Genomic DNA, 26,466 nt, shown 5'->3' with positions numbered 1-26,466 from the left:
TCGGCTGGCTACTACTTGTGCTGGTCTGACCACAATGTGTGGAGTCTGCATGTCCTCCCCGTGGTTGGGTGGGCATTCGAAAGACATGCGTAAATGGGCATGCCTTCATTGAAGGTTGAACATTGAGCTGGCACCTCAGCGTTCGTGAAAATCTACTACCGATCATTAGTGGACCGGAGTTCCACTGTGGCGACCCCTAACTGGGAAAAGCTGAAAGACAACAACAACTTGTTCAGTGTTTTATATAGGTCAGACATCAAGACCTATTACATTACGCATCTCTGAACATTTTTGTAATGTCAAGAATAAATGTTAAACTAATGCTTTGTATAAGCATACTATTTAACACCCTACTGCACAGTCTAAAATCACAGTTATTGATAAAGTCCTTGGTAACAGAAATATAAAACCTGGTTGGTGCAATATTTTAAATAAAAAAGAAAGAACTTGGATTGTTAAATTAGGGGGACTTTTTCCCCCTGGATTGAATGAACATCTTTAATAATTGTTAGTTTATTTATTTGAGTGGTGGACCTGGTTTGTGATTGAATTAAGATTCTCTATATAAAATGTGTCTAGTTATCTGATACTTTGTTAGAACTCATTGAGAAAGGCTTATGGCCGAATCCGGTCTGGTTGTTCTACTGATTTGTTGGACATATTAAAGTCTTGTTAACCTTTCACTGGAGTACTGGCCTTTTTTGGATTTGACATTTTCTCCTTACTCAGCCTGGTGAGATGGACATCAATGTTTCTCACAATGGAGTCTCTAACGACCAGAATGTTACATTGTGTGGTAGCTTGCCTTATGGATGAGGCTCCAAAAGATGTGGCTGTATGTGCTGATGTGGGTGTTGTTTTGTAAGAGTGCATCCAGGGCTGTTGAGGGCATTTGTTATGTGTGCTTCATCTAGGACATCTTTGTGGTTTAGGAAGATTGCATTTACGTGGCTCAGCAAATGTGGATCTATTTGTCTGCTTTTAACCGTGTGCACTTACGTGCAGCATGTGCACTACTGACAGCCTTACTGACATTAGGATTGGATCGCTTTTATGTATAAACTTTGCTTCCAGTCATGTTATGTAAATATATCTCTCACATTCCTTGTCAATTTGTTTGAGAATTAGCTGTGTGTCAGTGAACATGATGCAAACTCTGCATTAAATTAGGATGCCCAAATCCACCAAGCTGGCAATGGATATAGTGGAAAAGTTCATATCGTTGGCAGCGGGCCCTTTTTATCGATTAGATGATTGCTGTGAGAATATAGACTAAATTCAGGAGTATCTGGTTCGCAGCTCTTGGGGCAGTGGTTGTCATTGTGCAAACTATTTGCCCTGTGCACAACTAGGTATAGGTGAAATTGCAAGGCTGCTTTTACTGGGAATGTTGTTAACTCAAGGTGCCTGTGTCTATACGGGGCTCTACCAAATACTCAAAGGAAGCAACTATAGTAGACCCTGAAGATTTATGGATGAAGTATTTAGGGAGATAGTCAGAAATTAGGCTGGACAGCAGGTAATCAGGCAGTACTTATAGAAAAGAAAGACATTAGTTTTGTCAGAATTAGTTTTGTCAAGAATGATGAATATTGGGGATTCACATAATTAGGTACCACCTGGCTACTACTTGTGCTGGTCTGACCACAGCTTTGTGCTGCTTGGAGTCAACGCCCCTATGTTTCTTCTCTCACGTTAAGAAAACAGTAGCGCTAATCCCAAGATAAGAAGCAGGCCAGAGGCTCTTTGGTGATTATCAGTCTTGTACCAGATAATGTAGGGGTCTGTAGGGTTGTTGTAGTCTTTTCCTGGTAGAAGAACTTGAACAGGAATCAGACCAGTAAAGACGGTCCCACACAGACACTCACTGCCCAATCAAAGGCAGTCAGGAATTAATCACCCTCTGCTCCTTATCTCACCAGCAGCAAAACAGAAGTGCTAATCCCAAGATGACTACTTAGAGGCAAAATTTGAGCTCTCCAATGATTGCTGGTCTTGGACCAGATATTGCAGATTTTAAAAGTATGATGGAAAAATGGGTTAATATCATAAGATTTGCAGTGTACAACAAGCATCTGAAGCTTTAAGAGTGTAAAAGGAGGGCCATCCCAACTGATCTCTGTGTCCAGTAGAATGCAGATGAGACTAGGAGGAGGTCAAAAGTTAAATTTATAGTAGTGGCGGGCAGCTAAAAAGCCACCAAGTTTAAAAGCACAACAGGGATAGGGTGGGTATGCGGGGAAAATCAAATGCAGTCAGAAAACAGCATATTTACACAGCAATTCATTTAAATAATAATGCAGTTACATACTTACAGCTAAATAAGAAATCAGATTTCTCAGCTCCTCCAACAAATTAGCTAGATTGGATTCTTTTTTAATCAGTGAATGGAGAAAGAATTTTCCTAACTGACCCTAGCCAAGAACTTATAAAACTATAAGAAGAAAATAAAACTTTGAGATAAAACCCAGTTCAGAATAAAACAAACTGTAATATAAGAGCAAAAATAAAATGCAAGTATGCAAATCTTAAATGAATAAATGCAATGCAAAATCAAATGCAGTCAGATGATAACAGATTCACAATGCAGTTCAGCTAAATATTACTGGAGTAAAATACTTGCACAGCTAAATAAGAAATCCTAATTCTAAGCTTCAGTTTTTTATTATTATTAGTGGAATTGCAGCAATGCTCATAGTGGTAATGTTAATTTTGAATTCCCTACTATTGCTTATTTCCATTTAAAGGGGTTCTAACTATCTGGTCACAGCTTGTCAAAGCTTCCATTGATCACAGATGTTCTTATTGTAGTACAGGCATTGTGCCAGAGTTGTTTTTGTGAGATTAGTATGCACTTTGTCTGGTCATTTCCTGCTTTTCCCACTGTTCAGTGATCACAGAATTAGTGTATGTAAGCACAGAAGGGTGCAGTCCCTTACACAAGGTTGCATAGTGGGAAGCACCCACCTGCAGAGATTTGTTTGACTACTGCAGCAATAGTGTAGGAGAACTGTGCTCCCAATTCAGTTAGTTGTGATCAGGATGAGTGTGTCTCATGGGGAGCTGTTAGTTTCTCAGATATGGTTGCAGTTTTGAGTTTTCAAATTATTTCTCATTGCATGTCTCAGACAGTCTAAACGACATTATATTAATTTCTAACCTGATTCAAAGGAAATTAGACTGGTGACTTCTAACTGGTCCTATAATATGTGGTTGGAATCTCTGTTTTAAAGATCGAGGCATTGTGGAGGTGTGACCTTTGACCCTTAATATCCTGCCCCTTCCCTCCAAATGGGGGTAAATAGTGCAACAGACTTACTATTGACTTTGAATTCTATCTTCTGCCATGGATTTACCTTTACCTCTTAGACATTTTTACATCAGGAGGTTGAGGATTAGCTTCATGGTAAAAGTATTTACCAAACAGGCACAAAGTACAGTGTTTGATTCTCATGTTTAGTCACTGCCTAGTTATTTGCTAGGCATGTAATAGTCTGAAGAGTGACTGCCTAATATTGGCCTATGAACCTATATAAATGCTATATTAATGTTCCATTTGGAAACCATGAAAGATTATGAATGTCACCAGTAGGCTATAATCTACTTTTTGTGTAATCCAGCACACTTTGTTAAAAGTAAATCAAATATCCTTGAAGCCTAGCAAGAATGCCTTCCGAACTGCCAAAAAAAAGTTTAAATATGTTCTAAAATATAGTATATTTTTGTATCAGAATACCATAATAAATCTGTATCCTAAACAATTCATACACCTTGCTAAACTAGATAGACTAATTAATATGTACGATCCAAATATTATGGTTCCTTCCTTTGCCTCTAGTAAATCTACAAATTTCAGTGCATTTATATGTCCAAAACAAAAATTTCCAGGTTTGAATGCTCATTGTGGGATGCTTCCATGTGGACATTGTTCAGTTTGTAAATATGTTACATCTGATTAAGTTGCAGATATTAATAATTAACAATAGGTGATTTAGTGTTAATATATTAGTTGTTCTAGTGAAGAGGAAGCAATTGTTTTCCTTTGTCTGTCAGAGCATGTAGAGGAAAAACTGAGAGATCTTTCATGATTAGATTTAGGGAACACTGCAGGAGATTACTTATTTGGCTTCTGCAACTTATTTTGAGCATCATTTTCAAAACATGAAAATCAGACTAAATTTTTGGTACTTCCAGAAGATATGCACAAGCTTCACTACACTTGCAATTCAGTCCATGAACAGGGAAGTACTGAAATAGTAACGCAGTCAGATGTCTAGTGTCTGCTGACCCTGCATATTAATGCTGTTCATAGGTAGGTACTAGGCTATTGGCCCTAGGGCCTATATAAGCCTAGCCAATAAGGTACCCTGGCTTTCGCAATCGCCACCCAAGAAAATTATTTTCCTGTGCCCCTGTCGAGCAGAGCCACAGAAGTGATCCCGGGGTGTATTTCCTATCTTCCATCCAATCATCAAGATTTTTCTTGAAGAGTGCTAATGAGGAGCTTTGTTTGATATAGATAGGTAGTGTGTTCCAGAGTATGGGAAGTCTCTGGGACAGGAATCTATCCCTCCAGCATGTTCTGTTTATTGTGGTGACAAGGTTTAGGTCCCTAGAGCGTGTAGCTTGGAGGGATTGGGATTTCTTTAAGTGAAGCATGTCCAACCACTCTGGGTTTAACATAGCTTTATATGTTAGGCAGAGATCTCCTCGGAGTAGGGGATATGCTGCAGAGTAAAGCTGGAGTTTTTTAAGATGGACAGTGTAGGGCATTTGTTTGAGGACAGTAATCCTCTTTGTGAGGTACTTCTGTGGCCTTACCAGCTGCTGCAGATGTCTTGTGAGGTACATTCCAAAAGGGGTGTTGTACTCTATTATGGGTCTAATGATTGCCGAGTAGAGGGGAACAATGACCTCTTTTTTCCTGGATGAGAACCCTTTGGTGATGAGGTGTGCCACATAGAAGGATTTCCTGACTACTGCGGCAATGTGATTATCAAAGGAGTGACTACTGTCCACCTGGGTCCCAAGGTCTCTTATCACACATTCGGCATGAAGTAGACTGCCGTTTATGTGGTAGTTCATGGGTACAGAGTTTTTACCAAAGGGGATGACAATGCACTATTTGGCATTGAGCTTGAGGCCATGCCTCTGACACCAGGCATCTGTCTCAGTGAGGCCCTTCTGTAGGATGTCCACATCATTTGGGGACTCGACTATGGCTCCCAGTTTGCAGTCATCTGCGAACTTCTTTAGCCAGAGGCCTTCTGTGTTAGCCTGTACTTCAGAGAATTAGATAACAAACAGGAGACGTCCCAGGACAGAACCCTGTGGTACTCCACTTGTCACTGGTTTGAGGTCAGATTTGGAGTCTGCAACTTTTACAGTGTGGGTTCTGTCAGTGAGCCAGTTGGCAACCCATCTTGTGATGTAGGGATTTATACCTAGTTTTGTGAGTTTAGCTATAATTCCAGAATGGGGGATGGTGTCAAAAGCCTTGGCGAGGTCAAGATAGGCTGTGTGGGGTTAAGATAGGGGGTTGGGAGGGTGGCCTAATGGTTAAGGTGTTTGCCTTACAAACACAAGGTGCAGGGTTCGAGTCTCACAAGGGATAATTGGCTAGGCTTACAATGGCTTGCAAGGGCAGTTAGCCTAGTACTAACCTATGAACCTATGAACCTATGAACCACCTTACCCTTGTGTACTGCTTTGGTGACTGCCTCAAAGAAGTCGATCAGGTTCAGAAGGCATGATCTTCCTTTTACAAACCCGAACTGGGTGGGGTCCAGAGTTTGGAGGTTACCAATGTCTTTGTTTATGAGTTTCATGATATCTTCCATGGCCTTGCAGACCAGGCTCATCAGGCTAATAGGGCAATAGTTTCCAGGATCAGTGGTGGCTCCCACTTTGTGGAGTGGGATAACTGTTGCTATGCGCCATTCAGTGGACACAAAGCCTGACATGAGACTATGATTGAACAGAGAGAGATGGTCCAGATGAGGCTGTGGAATGCTGAAAGAGGGTAAGAGATTTCCATATCATGAAATACCCCTGATGAATGATAGACAGCACCCAAGACTCTGAGGTGATCTCTTGCCAATTTAGAAAAGACAAAGAAAGACGGAGAGACAAGGGGGCCTGGTTGAGGTGAAGAGGAGGCAAGGTGTCAAACAGAAACAGGCTTGTCCTGAAAGAACGGCTTCTGAGAAGTAGTAGTCTGATTGGACGTTGTAGGAAGAATACACCTAGACCACTTCTTACCTTTGGGAGTTTGAAGAGTCTGCCTATGATCAAACCCAGATTTAGACGGGTAATTTCTCTGAAATTTGGAAAAATGGGGAGACAAACATATGCTTGAGTTCCTGCATGGCCTTATCTGTATCCTGGAGGGACTTGAAAAGAGCAGTAGCTGTCACAAAAAAATAATGCCTCATCACAAAACAGCAGCCCTGGAAGAGGCAGCATCATAACTGCATTTTATGGAGTGATGAGCCACCTGGGAAGTGGACCCAAGCTGAAGCTTTCCCTTGTGAATCAGACAGATCAGACACAACCTTAGCTACCTGAGAAAGGAGAGGTAAGACATACCTGATCATTCAGGTTTGGTAATTAATAGCCTGAAATGACAAAGTGGCAGCATTATATACCTTTTTACCCAAACTTTCCATAGCTGTACTATCCTTATTAGAAGGAAGAAGCTTAGAAGAATGCAAATAGCATAGAAAGTTTATCAGTTGAGACTGAAACCTTAAACAGAAGGACATTTAAACAACAATTTGCAGTCCTTAGGCACCTTATAGAACCTGTCAGGTTTGTTAGGGGGGCTGGGGGCCAAGAATCAGAAGGTAATCAGGGAGCAGAGGTGGTGTAAAAAAGTGCTGCCAGCACAGGAGGAACTGCAAACTGCTTAGAAGACTTCATTTGTAGAAGCTCATAGTATCTATTTTGGATGTTAGAGACCTGAGAGCAATCCCACTTAAAGTACTCCATCATACAAGCAATAGTATTCTCAAAGGATAATTCTTCCAAGATGGAATCCGCGCTCAAACAATCCTCTTCCTCTGAACCATAGTCTACAGGAGAAGGAATATGAGAGGAGTAAGCAAGTGATTCCTACCCAGAATCTAGGTCCTCATCTGAGCAATCTGGCTCCCTTGTCCTGTTAATAAGCATAGAAGTCTAGGGAGGAACAGGAACTGACACCCATTCAGGAGGTTTTAAGGCCATTAACACACTAAACAAGCTTTGAGTAAAATCCTGCCATTCATGTTGGAGATCTTTATCAACTGGAGTAAATTTGCTTGTTTTTTTTGCTTTATCTTAAGTGGGACGTTCACCGTAACCAACCTTCAGCAGCTCAGTCCCTTGTTGGAACGATCATAGCAGGAATCTCTTCCCAGATTAATATTGGAGAAATCCCCCTCAGCCCCTTATAAATACTCCAGCATGGTTCCCCCTCAACATCTGGAGCAGACATTTGAAAAGCCTCAGAGGAAATGCAAATACTTGGATCTATGCCAGCCTCTGACAGGGTCAGATGTAGGCACCAGACGTTCTTCAGGGTTTTCACTAGCTTCTACAGAGATGTCCTGTAAAGGCTGGGCAGCAACCGGATCAGGCCTAGACTTTTTGGCCTACTTCTTGGAAGATAGCTGTCCCTCGGGAAGGGAGGATTCTGTCATAACACCCTGAGTCAACAATTTAAGACATTAGTTCTCAAGGTAAATGGAGAGGGAAGACAAACAACTATGGAGGGTCTTAGGGACAAATGCATGACAGACAGAGCATTGCATATGATCATGGGAAGCACCTAGACAAAAAAGACACTGATCATGCAGTCTTTATGGGGAATCTGTCTCCCATACTGACATTTTCCCTTCCTTGATGACACAAACACATTTAACAACAATACTGAGGAAACAAACAGAGAAGAAACCCCAGTTGGGCACTTATCTGAAGATGGTTTGGTAACAAGCACAGCAGACGGACATTCAGACTGAAGTTCAATAATGGTGTTTGGACCGGCAGCAAAGAGGGTCTGAGTATTTGCATCCAGATGTCATCTTTATGGCCTACATCCTACACAGGGAGCATACACATGACATATGGCACCTATAAAATCCAAAGGCTTTAATATACTGGCCAGACATTGGACTATCCTTGGCAAGAGATCCCTTTAGTGAAGAATACTGCAACAGTGATATGGAAGGACATCAACTAGGTATTAATGTACTCTTGATAAGATGGATAGTTGCATGGATTACAAATAGGACATGGTGAGTACCATACATTAACTGGACAGGTGAAATCCTAGGTTACAGTCAGGGTGTCCCACAGGGCTCTGTCCTGGGCCCTTACTTGTTTAGATTACCTTTCAGATCTATCATTTTTCATCTGAGGTGCACTGACTTGAAAATGGGTAAACTGATTACATGTGTTACAAATAGGGCATGTCTGCAAAAGAACTCGGTTAAATTGGTCATTTGAGCACAGGAGAGATTTGGGAGACATAGGCTGAAGGGTGAATATTTGCTACAGCACACAGTGATTGAAACTATAAATTAATTTAATGACCTGGGTATATGGGTAGATCCAGCTTTGCATTTTTCTAATGATAGTTATATAACTATAGGTTGTATAAAAAGATTTATAAAGTCTAGGAAATCAGAAATTATACTTAGAGAAACAACAATGAGACAACCACGGCAAAGCACATATATTTAATTAACAATAAGCAGTAAACAGATAAGCGCTTTTGGAGATGCCTCCTTCATCAGATCAGTACAAAAATATAAAATCAGTCTGCATATAAATACACTTGAAAAACCAATTACATTAATTAAAACCTTTAACCAATTAACATTTTCTAGCCTTTAAAATAGGTTTTAAAGGTATAAAACCATTTAAGCCTGGTGGAACATCAGCTCTCAAACCAGCCATGCAGTGGGTTTCTTTAACTTCTGTGGCATTCTTTACATCACCACCTCTAGGTGCTGGAGTGTAAATATCCAGAGCCATAAATTTAAAATCATGCTGTGGAAATTCATTAATGTGTTGAGCTACTGCACTTCTTTGCACATTTCTCCATATATCACCCATATGCTGTAAAATACGTTCCTTTAACATTCTATTGGTTTTACCAACATAAAAAGAAGTGCATTCTGAACAGGTTGCTATATAAATCACATTTTTAGTAGAACAGCATACATAGTGTAAACACTTATATATCCTTTTAGTAACAGGATGCTCAAACACATTATCAGTCTTAATATACCTGCATGCCTTACATCTTTTACATGAATATGTACCTGATTTGCCACTATATAATTTGCCTAGGTTATTCTTATCACCAGGTCCTGGTCTATAACGTAACAGACTCTTTAAGTTACAATTTCTCTTGTAAATGAAGTTTGGCACATCACCTACTATATTTTTCATCCTGCCATCAGACAGTAATATCCTCTAGTTATTTTGTATTATACTCTTTATATATTTAAAATCAATACTAAAAGTAAAGGGTATTCTAACCTTACATATATTTCTCTGTCCCTTATTAATTGACTCTCCAGTATGCTTTGAATACCAAGGTCTACCTTTCCCATCTCTCATGGACTTAACCCTTTCTGATGCTTCCCTAACTTTCCTACTTTTGTAATCACGTTCTAACAAGTTATTCTCTGTTACATTTATATGATGTAAAAAATAACTTTCCTTACTACAAAGTCGGGAAGTTCTCAAAAGCTGATTATCCATGACATGCTTAAAAATATGGTGGGTGGTACATGCTACCCGTATCCAACAGAGCATTTTTCCAGCGTGACGTATGGTATAACAAAGTGCTTATTTTACCCTCTTCATCCACTTTTAATAAAATATCCAAAAATTCTATAAAATCTACTGATGAATGCACAGTAAATCTTAAAAATGCGGTGGTTGTCTCTAAATAGTTAACAAAAGCATCCAATTGTTGTGTATCCCCTTTCCACAAAAAAAAAGACATCATCCACAAATCTGCGATATAAACCCATATGTGCTAGCCACGGATTTTCTTCAGTCAAAATGTATCTCATCTCCCATTCAGCTAGAACCAGGTTTGCATAGCTGTTAGTGTAGGGTGTGCCCATGGCAACACCCCAACGCTGTAAATAAAATTTCTGTTCAAAGGCAAACACATTGTTCTCAGTACAATACTCAATAATCTGCATATACGTTCAACATATTTTTTGTTCATATATGCTACTCTCTTTTCACAGAGGTTTTGTAGTCCCTTCTGGATCAAGTCACCATTCAACCTGTTCCACCCACTCAAGTGGGAAGAGGTTTTTACTCCAGGATGTTTTTGGTTCCTCAAAAGGAGGGGACTTGGAGTCTAGTTCTGCCTCTCTCTCCTCAATACTGTTCTCAAGGTCCTTTCTTTTAGGATGTCTCTTCAGACTTTCTTTCCTCCTCTCCTCCTGATCTCATCCCTATTCACCCTCTGTTCAGGAAACATTTATGTTTCTCTGTTTCTTCCTCTCATTTTTAATACTCTTCTTTACCTTTGTGCCTTTCTACTGCCCCAAGGGTATTCACCAAATGCCTCAATCCTGTCATTGCCTTTTGCAGGCTTTGAGGGATACAGATATTCCTTTATTTAGACAACCTGCTTATTCAGGTTCCTTCTCCCAGCAGTCTTCTATAAGATCTTCACTTCACCACATGTCTTTTACGAACTCTGAGGGTCAACATCACTCTCAAGATGTAAGTGGTTCCACCCAGGATTATATTTTTTTCGGTTTCTGGATTCAGACCATTCCCATGTTGGCCTCTCTTTCTGCTCCCAAGGTTATGCCTGTGTCCTCTCTCATGGCCAGGGAATTCCTCAGGATTCTGGGGTTTATGGCCACCACCATTCCCATGCATCTTCTTGCCATGCTCCATATAAGGAAGTTTCAGTGGTACTTCAAATCTGTGTGGATTCAACAATGCCATCCCCCTGAAGTTCCCTGTTTCTTAGCTTCCTTGTCTCAAACTTGAGCTGCAGTGGTGGATTCAGCAAATTTCTCTCAGTGCAGGACTGCCCTTTCATGCTCTACTTCCTTCCTAAGAACTGTTCACAGACAGCTCAGACCTGGGATGGGGTGCTTCTTGTGGCCCTCTAAAAGTTTAGGGTCTCTGGCGTCTTCATCAGAGGTCAGATGATATCAGTGCAAAAGAGCTGAGGGCTCAGCTTCTGGCTCTACAGGCTTTTCATTCCCTTTTTTCATTGGCTCCCTGAAAATCTTCACAGACAATATCACCATGATGTGGTGTATCAGAAAACAGAAGGGTTATGAGGTGTTAGCTCCTCTGCAGGCTAGCTCTTCAGGCTTGGGATCTGGCTATCAGTTATCAGGTGTTTCTTAAGGCAGTTTACATTCCTTCAGAGCACAACCTCATGGCAGACTAACTGAGCAAGTCCAGAACACAGGCTCGCAAATGGATGCTTCACACAGATGTACTTCTGGACATAGTCCATTGGTGGGGTATTCCTCAGGTAGATCTTGTTTTGCTTCCTCTCTGAACAGGCAACTTTCTCCATTTTGTTGAAGAGTACCAAGTCCTGTGGCTTGGAAAGTGGATTCACTGTCTTTGCCGTGGAAGGCCGTGGTTCTCTATGCATTTCCTCCTTTTCTTCTACTGCCAAGAGTTCTGCAAAAGATCAATCAGAACTCCCTCAAAATCTTGGTGGTGACTCCCTTTTGTCTCAAACCGCACTGGTTCCCCCTTCTTTTTTATCTGCCCAGGGGCAATCACCACAATTTACCTCACCAGGTGGATCTTCTCACACAAGACAAGTGATCTCTTCCCATCCTCACCTGTCCATTCTTCAAATGACACTGTGGATGATAGGGCTTTGATCCTTTTTAGGCATCTCTTTTCTAAGGATGTGCTTCAGCTTCTGCAGGAGGCCAGGAAACCCATTACCAGAAAATCATTTATGTCAAAATGGAAAAGATTATCTATTCATTGCCTCTCTCATCATCAGGATCCCTTCTCAGTAGGGATACCTCTCGTTCTTTATTATTTGTGTGACCTGCTCCATGCTGGCTTGGTATATTCTTCAGTAAAAGCTCACCTGTAAACTATCCCCTGGTTGTCTACCCTTGATCCCTCCATTGGTCTTTCAGTTTGAGGTCAAGCAATTTCTGAAAGGTGTCATTCATATCAGGCCTCAGAGAAAACCTATTCCTCCTAATTGGGGCCTTTTAAACTTTTCTGCAGTCTGCCAGTGAGAAGGTTCTCCACACCTTGGACCTATATAGACAGTTCAGATATTATTTAGACAAAACAAAGGTCATTCACAAATATGAGCACCTTTTTTGTTTTTTTTTTTTCATTCCAGGACTTTGGGTTTAGCTATTTCCAAGCAAACAATCTCCTCCTGGATCTCTAAGGCCATTTCCTTTTGTTATTCCTTTCATGGAAAATGACGTTTTTCATCTGGAAAGATACACTTTACTTGGGTGGCTGCCTCTCCTGGTACCTTTTTCAAGAGTTTGGATACCACCTACATCCTTAAAGCTGCTGTTTGGCCCTCTGCTTACACCTTTACTAAGCATTACAAATTGGATGTTGTTTCCAGGGCCAGGGTAGGTTTTGCCAGGGCTATTCTGCATGGATTTGTAGAGGGCTCTTTTCTGCCTTCCTCCTCCCAGACTTTCTCTTAGCTCGTCTACTTTCCCTTCAGTGAAGAATACTGCAACAGTGATATGGAAGGACATAGTACAGTTGTGTTAAATCATTCCATGACAATGATTTCCTTGTCTTCACTGTTGCAGTATTCAGTACCTCACTCCTTCCCCCCTCTATTATGGCTCTTGCCCCTGTCTTTTGTTACCCTCCTGGCTGAGGGGGTCTAGCTTCCTTTCCCTTCTAAACTATTTTTCTTCTGGATATACATGTTCTACATTGTCCATGGGGGTATTTTGTTCCTTCTGAGGCTATTCAATTCTGAGTGTTTGTGCCCATACATCACCTTTCCGCCCTAAGTGGGGAACATAGATATGACGTATGGCGCTTATAAGATCTAAAGGCTTTGGTATACTTTCTGAATGTTGGGCTGTCCTTTTTAGGAGATCTCTTCAATGAGGAATACTGCAACAGTGTTATGGAAGGACATCTATTGTTGTGGTAAGATTTTACACAACTGTACTTTCTAATTTATTGATCAGTGTTTTGAGTATGACCCTATCAAACACTGAAGATAAATCTAAATACATTGCATAACAGCATAATTTTTCATTTCTAGCTGTTATCATCACTGTTATACAACATCATTTTACAAGTGGTAATAGCTCTGTTTTCAACATATGCATGTTGATGCCTGGTTTTAAGTCCTAGCCTTTCCAGTTCTGTCAATAATTTATCCAATATACCCTTCTCTATTACTTTTTCCACTACATGAAAATAAACTTATGGGTCTATATGACTCTGAGTTTTCCCTGCTCCATTTTCCCTTAAAGATAGATTTAACAAGTGTACGTCTCCAGTCTTGAGGAATCTCCTTATATTTAAATGACCTAGTGAACATCATATATAACGGTACCTCATGTTCACGCCATAGTGTTCTCAGGTATTGTTACTAGTTCTTTTTCCTTCCTTTGGTTTGTTTACATCCAGTTTGCATAGTTCTTTTTCAGTACAGTCTAATTTGATTTTAGTATCCGAAGTTACCTGGATATTACTAGGACAATTTTTCACCTCCTTTGTGGAGCCAAATTGCTTGCCATAAGATTTTATAAATATATTGATAATCTGTTCTGTCAATGAATAACTTTTAGAATCAACACACAGTTTATCAATTTGTACATCTGTACGGCTTGTTAATCTTTTTTTGTGCTCTGGTCTCGATTTCAGTTTGGCAGAATTATCTGTCAACAGTTTAACTTTTTTAACTCCATAAACTCTGCGAATCAACAGTGGTAAAACTTGACATGAAGTAGCAGTGATTTCCTTAGGAACACAAACAAAGTCTATTATATTCTATTCCCCGGTAGGGTTTTTTTACAATCTGAAGCAATTGTTGCTCCTGAGCATGTCTTATAAATAATTTCATTACTAATGTTGAATCAATATTATTCTAGTCTGTTTCTGGTAAATTTAAGTTCCCATCCGCTATTATTCTTCCCTTCTGTGTTTCTTGCAAGAAATGTATGAATTATATAAGGTCATCAGTGCTTGATGTTGGTGGTCTGTACACTCCAATAATCCCCTTCCCTCGGTGCTGTAATATCACAGGTAGACTAATTTACTTACCCAGCTAACAAATGAATAAAATAATAGGCACGATATTTAGTACCAGCTGGAGAGCACTCGTCTCTAAAAACTGGCACATACACTACCCTGATTGCTTACCTTTTCGATGGTAACAGTTGGTGCTTCTTTAGACCCTACCTTATTATTCCAGTCACATGCTGATATCGTTAAATATGAAATATCAAAACACCCAAGACATCTCACTACAACAGATCATGTGTGTTTCTGTGTCGTGTAGCCTGAAGCGCCATACCTAAAGGAGTCACTTTACCTAGAATGAGGACAAACTTACTGTTTGTAGCTACATTATAAAAAAAAAAAACATGAGACTAAACGTCATACTCTAAACTGTGTCTGTAACATAACTCTCAACCTCTTAGCATAATAGAGCTGCACAAAGCCAAAATAATGGGTTGGACAAAGGCCTAAAATAGGGATACATTTTAAATATTGTCCTTATAAACTTAGAACACTTCTAAGATAAAAGTTTGTGTGTTAGCTTGCATTTCCTGAAGGATATGAAATTCACATCTGTCATTATTTAGTGAGTTCAGTCCTCAATGATTTGCAAGATGAGCACACATTTTATGATGAATAAATGAAAAATATGAGGTGAAAATCTGGACAGTTGCTAGTTATGCTACCACTTTGTATTTACGTGTTTCAATATGCTGTCCACTGGAATTGCTTTGTAGAACAACTACTACGCAGCTGTCAAATGGAACAACTACTATGCACCAGTCAAATAGAACAACTACTACGCACCTGTCAAATAGAACAACTACTACGCACCTGTCAAATAGAACAACTACCATGCACCAGTCAAATGAGTGATCTCACCAGTTTCTATGTATGCTAATATTTAAGTGTCAACATTTAGAAATCTTTTTCACCTTAGCAGTTTAAACTCACTTTTAAAGAGTGACACCATTCATTAAGATCAGTCCAGAATGGCAATGTTTTCTTCCATAGATCTAGAAGTGACTTCACACTTGAAACCATACATTTTCATCTGTCACCTTGTAATGCTGTACAATACAGCCCAAGAGGCCTTACAGCTGTCCTTTTAAGATTCCCTAAAAAGAGGGGGTGTCATACTAAAAAAATCATACAGTCTCATGGTACCAACATATGGCTGGGATTTCCAAAGCTCATTTCTGATTGTCAAACACCATTCATTTTAAGGGGACACCCAGTCTGGGTCTAGAGGTTGTTTTCTGTTTCCATAAGGAGTATATTAGGAGCTCCTGAATGGAGGACAGCTCAAATCAGGAAATGAAGATCAACAAATAAGCTGGATGATTTAAGCAAGAAGTATATATACAACTTTTACTGATTACTGTGATGTTTGTTATGAGTTTTTATTTAGAAACTTAAAATACACCACCAATCAAATGTTAAATTTTTATCACAAAATGCTTTTCCTTCCATTTATTCTAAATTCAAACAAAGCAGCATATACAGAAGTCATAATTTAAGCAGTACGCTCACTGATTTCTGCTTGAAAATTTTTCTGCAGTTCTCTGCATGCCATTGTACCTTTGTGGGAAATCATGCATTACTGCTTTGTGATATTTGTCAAAGTAATTTCTGTCATATTGTAGGCTGTGCTATATAGCTTCCTCAGAGACTTTTACAGTATTTAGAAAATAAATTAAATAGTGAGGTCACTGATTCAAGCAACAAAGTCAGTAAAAAGTTTTAAACATGGATACTGTCTGCAGTCATTCTTTTTATGTGTACATGATCAGTCAGAGATGACCCCGCTTCACACCTCACCTAGAAAATGTAGTTTGTGACTACAGTTTTAAGTTAAAAAAAAAACAAAAACAATACTACATAGTCTACTCTTTCAAGCTATACCCAGTGGTGCATCCAGAAATCTGTAAAAAGATGAGGGGGGTGCCCAGTCTGGTTAGTTGACTGCCATGATGGGAGTAGGATAGTGTGACACTGGGTATGGGAGATGTGGAATGATCACCTTATGATGTTCTGACATCACGTGTGAAAAGATAGCAATTTACATTCAGTTGCATGCGATTTTCAGGTAATTCCTGTGCAGCACACAACACATGTAGAGACAAGTGCAATCTCATCACATGTCTGAAAGAGATGATTGGTTGCCCATGCAAAGTCATAGTCTCCTTCCATGGCATAGCTGGTGCATGCATTGTTATAAACTATGAAAAAGACCCATGAAGGGGATATTAACCACAGCAAAAGATTTAAGTAATTATTTTGAAAGTAAATATTGATTTATGTGGAAACAGTGAAGTTCATTTAAGTAAAATCATCATAAAGCTGTCCTAAGAAGACCATAATGTTTTTGGATAGTTCACTATTCTTTCAGTAGTTTAGGCACAATTCATTTTTTGTTAGAAGTCTTTTAATAATAAGAAGTCCTACTGTAACTTTTTTCTCCTTTCATCAAGTTCTAGAATAGGTGCGGGAGGGGGAGGCAATGCTTGTCTCCAGGAGTTCAAAAAGTGTCAGTGCTGGTTGTCTTCTTTGTTAAGTCAAAGTCCATTGACATTTGAAATTGTTTTCTTTAACTTCAGTGTTTTCCAAGCTCATGGTGATCTAAATTAAGATAATTTTCAATCCCAACACATGGCTCCTTCACAGTGAGCTTCTGCCATGCCTAACTTGTGCTCAGCTTGGATTGCAGTTGCCCTAGCTTCAGCTTTGGGGAAATAGATTTCCTGATTTTGGGAATACAGTACTTTCAACCAGTCTAACTGATAAATGGAACAACCTGTAACATTGCATATTTTTGGGATTGGAATATAAATTGACATTTTCCAATAAAATGGCTACTGTCCTGTTTTCCACAGTTGTGGAGAACTTAATGCAGCAGTGTTACATTATCTAGTTATTACTAAAAAGTACTTTTAAGTAAAGAACTATTATATACTTTAGCGATAATGATAAAAAACGTTCCGCGAAGAACGCAACATTTCAGTTAGAATATTATCTAACGAATGGCTTTTCATCCAGAAAAAGGGAGGTCATTGTCCCACTGTACTCATTCCTCATTAGACCCATCATAGAATACAATGCTCCTTTTGGTATGTACCTCTTAAGACATCTGCAACAACTAAAAAGGCTGCAGAAATACCTCACTAAAAAAATCACAGGTCTAAAGCAGATGCCCAATGCTGACTGTCTAAACAAACTTCAGCTATACTCTGTCACATATCGTCTACTCAGAGGCTATCTCTGCTTAACAGAGCTTAGGTAAGTATTGTTTGGTAATCGGGCCGTTGATTAGTATTGAGATAGGATAACAGATGGAATCAGCTGCTAGTTTCAGAAATGGATTGCAGAGCTGATTAGCTGCAGGAGTTGAGGGTTTTAATTTGGACAGGAGTTTTTTTATGCAGCTAGTTTGTATGGGCTTAATAGAGAATGAGGTGCGGTTAGATGATGGAGCGTTTGGGACTGTTAGGAGTGTGTTAATATTATTGTTTATGAGGGATGCTATAGATTTGATGAAATGTGAATTGAACTGGGAATCAATACTATCAGTAGAATTTGTGGTGGTGGGTGCTGGAGTAGTTGAACTCCCTCGATTAAGGAGTTGTTTGATACTTAACCAAACATTTTGCGGGTTGTTCTGGTGTTTTTGTTGTTGAGGTGTATGGTAGTATGACTTTTTGTCATTACTGATTTGCCTTTTGGGATGGTTTCTTAGTTGCTGATATGCAATGAGGTTGTCTTTGCTTTTGGAATTTTGTTATAGTGCCCTTGCTCTGTCCCTTTGTGTCCTTGCTCTGTCCCTTTGTATCCTTGCTCTATCCCTTTGTGTTCTTGCTCTTTCCCTTTGTGTCCTTGCTCTATCCCTTTGTGTCCTTGCTCTGTCCCTTTGTGTTTTTGCTCTTTCCCTTTGTGTCCTTGCTCTATCCCTTTGTGTCTTTGCTCTATCGCTTTGTGTCTTTGCTCTGCCCCTTTGTGTCCTTGCTCTATCCCTTTGTGTCCTTGCTCTGTCCCTTTGTGTCCTTGATCTGTCCCTTTGTCTCCTTGCTCTGTCCCTTTGTGCCCTTGCTCTATCCCTTTGTGTCCTTGCTCTGTCCCTTTGTGTCCTTGATCTGTCCCTTTGTCTCCCTGCTCTGTCCCTTTGTGTCCTTGCTCTATCAATTTGTGTCTTTGCTCTGTCCCTTTGTGTGCTTGTTCTATCCCTTTGTGTCCTTGCTCTATCCCTTTGTGCCCTTGCTCAGTCCCTTTGTGCCCTTGCTCTGTCCTTTTGTGTCCTTGCTCTATCCCTTTGTGTCCTTGCTCTGTCCTTTTGTGTCCTTGCTCTATCCCTTTGTGTCCTTGCTCTGTCCCTTTGTGTCCTTGCTCTATCCCTTTGTGTCCTTGCTCTGTCCCTTTGTGTCCTTGCTCTATCCCTTTGTGTCCTTGCTCTATCCCTTTGTGTCCTTGCTCCCTTTGTGTCCTTGCTCTATCCCTTTGTGTCCTTGCTCTATCCCTTTGTTTCCTTGCTCTGTCCCTTTGTGTCCTTGCTCTATCCCTTTGTGTCCTTGCTCTGTCCCTTTGTATCCTTGCTCTATCCTTCAGTGTCCTTGCTCTATCCCTTTGTGTCCTTGCTCTGTCCCTTTGTATCCTTGCTCTATCCCTTTGTGTCCTTGCTCTGTCCATTTGTGTCCTTGTTCTATCCCTTTGTGTCCTTGCTCTATCCCTTTGTGTCCTTGCTCTGTCCCTTTGTGTCCTTGCTCTATCCCTTTGTGTCCTTGCTCAGTCCCTTTGTGCCCTTGCTCTGTCCCTTTGGTCCTTGCTCTATCCCTTTGTATCCTTGCTGTATTGGTTTGTCTCCTTGCTCTGTCCCTTTGTGTCCTTGCTCTATCCCTTTGTGTCCTTGCTCTTTCCCTTAGTGTCCTTGCTCTATCCCTTTGTGTCCTTGCTCTGTCCTTTTGTGTCCTTGCTCTATCCCTCTGACTCCTTGCTCTGTCCCTTTGTGTCCTTGCTCTATCCCTTTGTGTCCTTGCTCTGTCCCTTTGTGTCCTTGCTCAGCCCCTTTCCATCCTTGCTCTGTTCCTTTGTGTCCTTGCTCTATCCCTTTGACTCCTTGCTCTGTCCCTTTGTGTCCTTGCTCTATCCCTTTGTGTCCTTGCTCTGTCCCTTTGTGTTCTTGCTCAGCCCCTTTGCATCCTTGCTCTGTTCCTTTGTGTCCTTGCTCAGTCCCTTTGTGCCCTTGCTCTGTCCGTTTGTGTCCTTGCTCTATCCCTTTGTATCCTTGCTGTATCAATTTGTCTCCTTGCTCTGTCCCTTTGTGTCCTTGCTCTACCCCTTTGTGTCTTTGCTCTTTCCCTTCATGTCCTTGCTCTATCCCTTTGTGTCCTTGCTCTGTCCCTTTGTGTCCTTGCTCTATCCGTTTGTTTCCTTGCTCTGTCCCTTTGTGTCCTTGCTCTATCCCTTTGTGTCCTTGCTCTGTCCCTTTGTGTCCTTGCTCTATCCCTTTGTGTCCTTGCTCTATCCCTTAGTATCCTTGCTCTATCCCTTTGTGTCCTTGCTCTGTCCCTTTGTGCCCTTGCTCTATCCCTTTGTATCCTTGCTCTATCCCTTTGTGTCCTTGCTCAGTCCCTTTGTGCCCTTGCTCTGTCCCTTTGTGTCCTTGCTCTATCCCTTTGTGTCCTTGCTGTATCGCTTTGTCTCCTTGCTCTGTCCCTTTGTTGTCCTTGCTCTATCCCTTTGTGTCCTTGCTCTTTCCCTTCGTGTCCTTGCTCTATCCCTTTGTGTCCTTGCTCTGTCCCTTTGTGTCCTTGCTCTATCCCTTTGTGTCCTTGCTCTTTCCCTTTGTGTCCTTGCTCTGTCCCTTTGTGTCCTTGCTCTGTCCCTTTGTATCCTTGCTCTATCCCTTTGTGTACTTGCTCAGTCCCTTTGTGCTCTTGCTCTATCCCTTTGTGTCCTGCTCTATCGCTTTGTGTCCTTGCTCTGTCCCTTTGTGCCCTTGTTCTATCCCTTTGTATCCTTGGTCTATCCCTTTGTGTCCTTGCTCTGTCCCTTTGTGTCCTTGCTCTATCCCTTTGTGTCCTTGCTCTATCCCTTTGTGTTCTTGCTCCCTTTGTGTCCTTGCTCTATCCCTTTGTGTTCTTGCTCTGTCACATTGTGTCCTTGCTCTATCCCTTTGTTTCCTTGCTCTGTCCCTTTGTGTCCTTGCTCTATCCCTTTGTGTCCTTGCTCTGTCCCTTTTTGTCCTTGCTCTGTCCCTTTTTGTCCTTGCTCTGTCCCTTTGCCTCCTTGCTCTATCTCTTTGTGCCCTTGCTCTGTCCCTTTGTGCCCTTGCTCTATCCCTTTGTATCCTTGCTCTATCCCTTTGTGTCCTTGCTCAGTCCCTTTGTGCCCTTGCTCTGTCCCTTTGTGTCCTTGCTCTATCCCTTTGTATCCTTGCTGTATCGCTTTGTCTCCTTGCTCTGTCACTTTGTTGTCCTTGCTCTATCCCTTTGTGTCCTTGCTCTTTCCCTTCGTGTCCTTGCTCTATCCCTTTGTGTCCTTGCTCTGTCCCTTTGTGTCCTTGCTCTATCCCTTTGTGTCCTTGCTCTGTCCCTTTGTGTCCTTGCTCTGTCCCTTTGTATCCTTGCTCTATCCCTTTGTGTCCTTGCTCAGTCCCTTTGTGCTCTTGCTCTATCCCTTTGTGTCCTGCTCTATCGCTTTGTGTCCTTGCTCTGTCCCTTTGTGTCCTTGTTCTATCCCTTTGTATCCTTGGTCTATCCCTTTGTGTCCTTGCTCTGTCCCTTTGTGTCCTTGCTCTATCCCTTTGTGTCCTTGCTCTATCCCTTTGTGTTCTTGCTCCCTTTGTGTCCTTGCTCTATCCCTTTGTGTCCTTGCTCTATCCCTTTGTTTCCTTGCTCTGTCCCTTTGTGTCCTTGCTCTATCCCTTTGTGTCCTTGCTCTGTCCCTTTTTGTCCTTGCTCTGTCCCTTTGCCTCCTTGCTCTATCTCTTTGTGCCCTTGCTCTGTCCCTTTGTGTCCTTGCTCTATCCCTTTGTATCCTTGCTCTGTCCCTTTGTGCCCTTGCTCTATCCCTTTGTGTCCTTGCTCAGTCCCTTTGTGCCCTTGCCCTTTCCTTTTGTGTCCTTGCTCTTTCCCTTTGTGTCCTTGTCTGTCCCTTTGTATCCTTGCTCTATCCCTTTGTATCCTTTGCTCTATCCCTTTGTGTCCTTGCTCAGTCCCTTTGTGCCCTTGCCCTTTCCTTTTGTGTCCTTGCTCTTTCCCTTTGTGTCCTTGTCTGTCCCTTTGTATCCTTGCTCTATCCCTTTGTATCCTTGCTCTATCCCTTTGTGTCCTTGCAATGTCCCTTTGTATCCTTGCTCTATCCCTTTGTATCCTTGCTCAGTCCCTTTGTGCCCTTGCTCTGTCCCTTTGTGTCCTTGCTCTATCCCTTTGTATCCTTGCTCTATCGCTTTGTGTCCTTGCTCTATCCCTTTGTGTCCTTGCTCTATCCCTTTGTGTCCTTGTCTGTCCCTTTGTATCCTTGCTCTATCCCTTTGTATCCTTGCTCTATCGCTTTGTGTCCTTGCTCTGTCCCTTTGTGTCCTTGCGGTATCCCTTTGTGTCCTTGCTCTTTCCCTTCGTGTCCTTGCTCTATCCCTTTGTGTCCTTGCTCTGTCCCTTTGTGTTCTTGCTCTATCCCTTTGTGCCCTTGCTTTAGCCCTTTGTGTCCTTGCTTTATCCCTTTGTGTCCTTGTTCTTTCCCTTCGTGTCCTTGCTCTATCCCTTTGTGTCTAGCTCTGTCCCGTTGTGTCCTTGCTCTATCCCTTTGTGTCCTTGCTCTACCCTTTTGTGCCCTTGGTCTGTCCCTTTGTGTCTTTGCTCTGTCCCTTTGTGTCCTTGTTCTATCCCTTTGTATCCTTGGCCTATCCCTTTGTGTCCTTGCTCTGTCCCTTTGTGTCCTTGCTCTATCCCTTTGTGTCCTTGCTCTATCCCTTTGTGTTCTTGCTCCCTTTGTGTCCTTGCTCTATCCCTTTGTGTTCTTGCTCTGTCACATTGTGTCCTTGCTCTATCCCTTTGTTTCCTTGCTCTGTCCCTTTGTGTCCTTGCTCAATCCCTTTGTGTCCTTGTTCTGTCCCTTTTTGTCCTTGCTCTGTCCCTTTGCCTCCTTGCTCTATCTCTTTGTGCCCTTGCTCTGTCCCTTTGTGTCCTTGCTCTATCCCTTTGTATCCTTGCTCTGTCCCTTTGTGCCCTTGCTCTATTCCTTTGTGTCCTTGCTCAGTCCCTTTGTGCCCTTGCCCTTTCCTTTTGTGTCCTTGCTCTTTCCCTTTGTGTCCTTGTCTGTCCCTTTGTATCCTTGCTCTATCCCTTTGTATCCTTGCTCTATCCCTTTGTGTCCTTGCAATGTCCCTTTGTATCCTTGCTCTATCCCTTTGTATCCTTGCTCAGTCCCTTTGTGCCCTTGCTCTGTCCCTTTGTGTCCTTGCTCTATCCCTTTGTATCCTTGCTCTATCGCTTTGTGTCCTTGCTCTGTCCCTTTGTGTCCTTGCGGTATCCCTTTGTGTCCTTGCTCTTTCCCTTCGTGTCCTTGCTCTATCCCTTTGTGTCCTTGCTCTGTCCCTTTGTGTTCTCGCTCTATCCCTTTGTGCCCTTGCTTTAGCCCTTTGTGTCCTTGCTTTATCCCTTTGTGTCCTTGTTCTTTCCCTTCGTGTCCTTGCTCTATCCCTTTGTGTCTTGCTCTGTCCCTTTGTGTCCTTGCTCTATCCCTTTGTGTCCTTGCTCTACCCTTTTGTGCCCTTGGTCTGTCCCTTTGTGTATTTGCTCTGTCCCTTTGTGCCCTTGCTCTGTCCCTTTGTATCCTTGCTCAATCCTTTTGTGTCCTTGCTCTATCCCTTTATGTCCTTGTTCTATGCGTTTGTGTCCTTGCTCTGTCCCTTTGTGTTCTTGCTCTATCCCTTTGTGTCCTTGCTCTGCCCCTTTATGTCCTTGCTGTATCCCTTTGTGCCCTTGCTCTGTCCCTTTCTGTCCTTGCTGTATCCCTTTGTGTCCTTGGTCTGTCCCTTTGTGTCCTTGCTCTATCCATTTGTATCCTTGCTCTATCCTTTTCTGCCCTTGCTCTGTCCCTTTGTGTCCTTGCTCTGTCCCTTTGTATCCTTGCTCTATCCATTTGTGTCCTTGCTCTATCCCTTTGTATCCTTGCTCTATCCCTTTGTGTCCTTGCTCCATGCCTTTGTGTCCTTGCTCTGTCCCTTTGTGTCCTTGCTCTATCCGTTTGTGCTCTTGCTCTGTCCCTTTGTGTCATTGCTCTATCCCTTTGTGTCCTTGTTCTATCCCTTTGTATCCTTGCTCTATCCCTTTGTGTCCTTGCTCTGTCCCTTTGTGTCCTTGCTCTATCCCTTTGTGTTCTTGCTCCCTTTGTGTCCTTGCTCTATCCCTTTGTGTTCTTGCTCTGTCACATTGTGTCCTTGCTCTATCCCTTTGTTTCCTTGCTCTGTCCCTTTGTGTCCTTGCTCTATCCCTTTGTGTCCTTGCTCTGTCCCTTTGCCTCCTTGCTCTATCTCTTTGTGCCCTTGCTCTGTCCCTTTGTATCATTGCTCTATCCCTTTGTATCCTTGCTCTGTCCCGTTGTGCCCTTGCTCTATCCCTTTGTGTCCTTGCTCAGTCCCTTTGTGCCCTTGCCCTTTCCTTTTGTGTCCTTGCTCTTTCCCTTTGTGTCCTTGCTTTATCCCTTTGTGTCCTTGTTCTTTCCCTTCGTGTCCTTGCTCTATCCCTTTGTGTCCTTGCTCTGTCCCTTTGTGTTCTTGCTCTATACATTTGTGCCCTTGCTCTGTCCCTTTGTGCCCTTGCTCTGTCCCTTTGTGTCCTTGCTCTATCCCTTTGTGTCCTTGCTCTGTCCCTTTATGTCCTTGCTCAATCCCTTTGTGCCCTTGCTCTGTCCCTTTCTATCCTTGCTGTATCCCTTTGTGTCCTTGGTCTGTCCCTTTGTGTCCTTGCTCTATTCATTTGTATACTTGCTCTACCCTTTTCTGCCCTTGCTCTGTCACTTTGTGTCCTTGCTCTGTCCCTTTGTATCCTTGCTCTATCCCTATGTGTCCTTGCTCTATCCCTTTGTGTCTTTGCTCTGTCCATTTGTGTCCTTGCTCTGTCCCTTTGTATCCTTGCTCTATCCCTTTGTGTCCTTGCTCTGTCCCTTTGTGTCCTTGCTCCGTCCCTTTGTGTCCTTGCTCTATCCCTTTGTGCCCTTGCTCTATTCCTTTGTGCCCTTGCTCTATCCCTTTGTGTCCTTGCTTAGTCCCTTTGTGCCCTTGCTCTGTCCTTTTGTGTCCTTGCTCTATCCCTTTGTGTCCTTGCTCTATCCCTTTGTGTCCTTGCTCTGTCTCTTTGTATCCTTGCTCTATCCCTTTGACTCATTGCTCTGTCCCTTTGTGTCCTTGCTCCATCCCTTTGTGTCCTTGCTCTGTCCCTTTGTGTCCTTGCTCAGTCCCTTTGCGTCCTTGCTCTGTTCCTTTGTGTCCTTGCTCTGTCCCTTTGTATCCTTGCTCTATCCCTTTGTATCCTTGCTCTATCCCTTTGTATCCTTGCTCTATCCCTTTGTGTCCTTGCTCAGTCCCTTTGTGCCATTGCTCTGTCCGTTTGTGTCCTTGCTCTATCCCTTTGTATCCTTGCTGTATCAATTTGTCTCCTTGCTCTGTCCCTTTGTGTCCTTGCTCTACCCTTTTGTGTCCTTGCTCTGTCCCTTTGTGTCCTTGCTCTATCCCTTTGTGTCCTTGCTCTGTCCCTTTGTGTTCTTGCTCTATCCCTTTGTGTCCTTGCTCTGTCCCTTTGTGTCTTTGCTCTATCCCTTTGTGTCCTTGCTCAGTCCCTTTGTGCCCTTGCTCTGTCCTTTTGTGTCCTTGCTCAATCCCTTTGTGTCCTTGCTCTATCCCTTAGTATCCTTGCTCTATCCCTTTGTGTCCTTGCTCAGTCCCTTTGTGCCCTTGCTCTGCCCCTTTGTGCCCTTGCTCTATCCCTTTGTATCCTTGTTGTATCGCTTTGTCTCCTTGCTCTGTCCCTTTCTTGTCCTTGCTCTATCCCTTTGTGTCCTTGCTCTTTCCCTTCGTGTCCTTGCTCTATCCCTTTGTGTCCTTGCTCTGTCCCTTTGTGTCCTTGCTCTATCCCTTTGTGTCCTTGCTATGTCCCTTTGTGTCCTTGCTCTATCCCTTTGTGTCCTTGCTCTGTCCCTTTGTGTCCTTGCGCTATCCCTCTGTGTCCTTGCTCTGTCCCTTTGTATCCTTGCTCTATCCCTTTGTGTCCTTGCTCAGTCCCTTTGTGCTCTTGCTCTGTCCCTTTGTGTCCTTGCTCTATCCCTTTGTGTCCTGCTCTATCGCTTTGTGTCCTTGCTCTGTCCCTTTGTGTCCTTGCACTATCCCTTTGTATCCTTGCTCTATCGCTTTGTGTCCTTGCTCTGTCCCTTTGTGTCCTTGCGGTATCCCTTTGTGTCCTTGCTCTTTCCCTTCCTGTCCTTGCTCTATCCCTTTGTGTCCTTGCTCTGTCCCTTTGTGTTCTTGCTCTATCCCTTTGTGCCCTTGCTTTAGCCCTTTGTGTCCTTGCTTTATCCCTTTGTGTCCTTGTTCTTTCCCTTCGTGTCCTTGCTCTATCCCTTTGTGTCTAGCTCTGTCCCGTTGTGTCCTTGCTCTACCCTTTTGTGCCCTTGGTCTGTCCCTTTGTGTCTTTGCTCTGTCCCTTTGTGTCCTTGTTCTATCCCTTTGTATCCTTGGTCTATCCCTTTGTGTCCTTGCTCTGTCCCTTTGTGTCCATGCTCTATCCCTTTGTGTCCTTGCTCTATCCCTTTGTGTTCTTGCTCCCTTTGTGTCCTTGCTCTATCCCTTTGTTTCCTTGCTCTGTCACTTTGTGTCCTTGCTCTATCCCTTTGTGTCCTTGTTCTGTCCCTTTTTGTCCTTGCTCTGTCCCTTTGCCTCCTTGCTCTATCTCTTTGTGCCCTTGCTCTGTCCCTTTGTGTCCTTGCTCTATCCCTTTGTATCCTTGCTCTGTCCCTTTGTGCCCTTGCTCTATCCCTTTGTGTCCTTGCTCAGTCCCTTTGTGCCCTTGCCCTTTCCTTTTGTGTCCTTGCTCTTTCCCTTTGTGTCCTTGTCTGTCCCTTTGTATCCTTGCTCTATCACTTTGTATCCTTGCTCTATCCCTTTGTATCCTTGCTCAGTCCCTTTGTGCCCTTGCTCTGTCCCTTTGTGTCCTTGCTCTATCTCTTTGTATCCTTGCTCTATCG

This window comes from Protopterus annectens, chromosome 14.part0 (assembly GCF_019279795.1).
Source record: "Protopterus annectens isolate FY-2018-M chromosome 14.part0, PAN1.0, whole genome shotgun sequence".
NCBI classification, from domain to species: Eukaryota; Metazoa; Chordata; order Ceratodontiformes; family Protopteridae; genus Protopterus; species Protopterus annectens.
The sequence above is the reverse complement of the archived record's forward strand: the minus strand, read 5'-3'. Positions refer to the sequence as shown.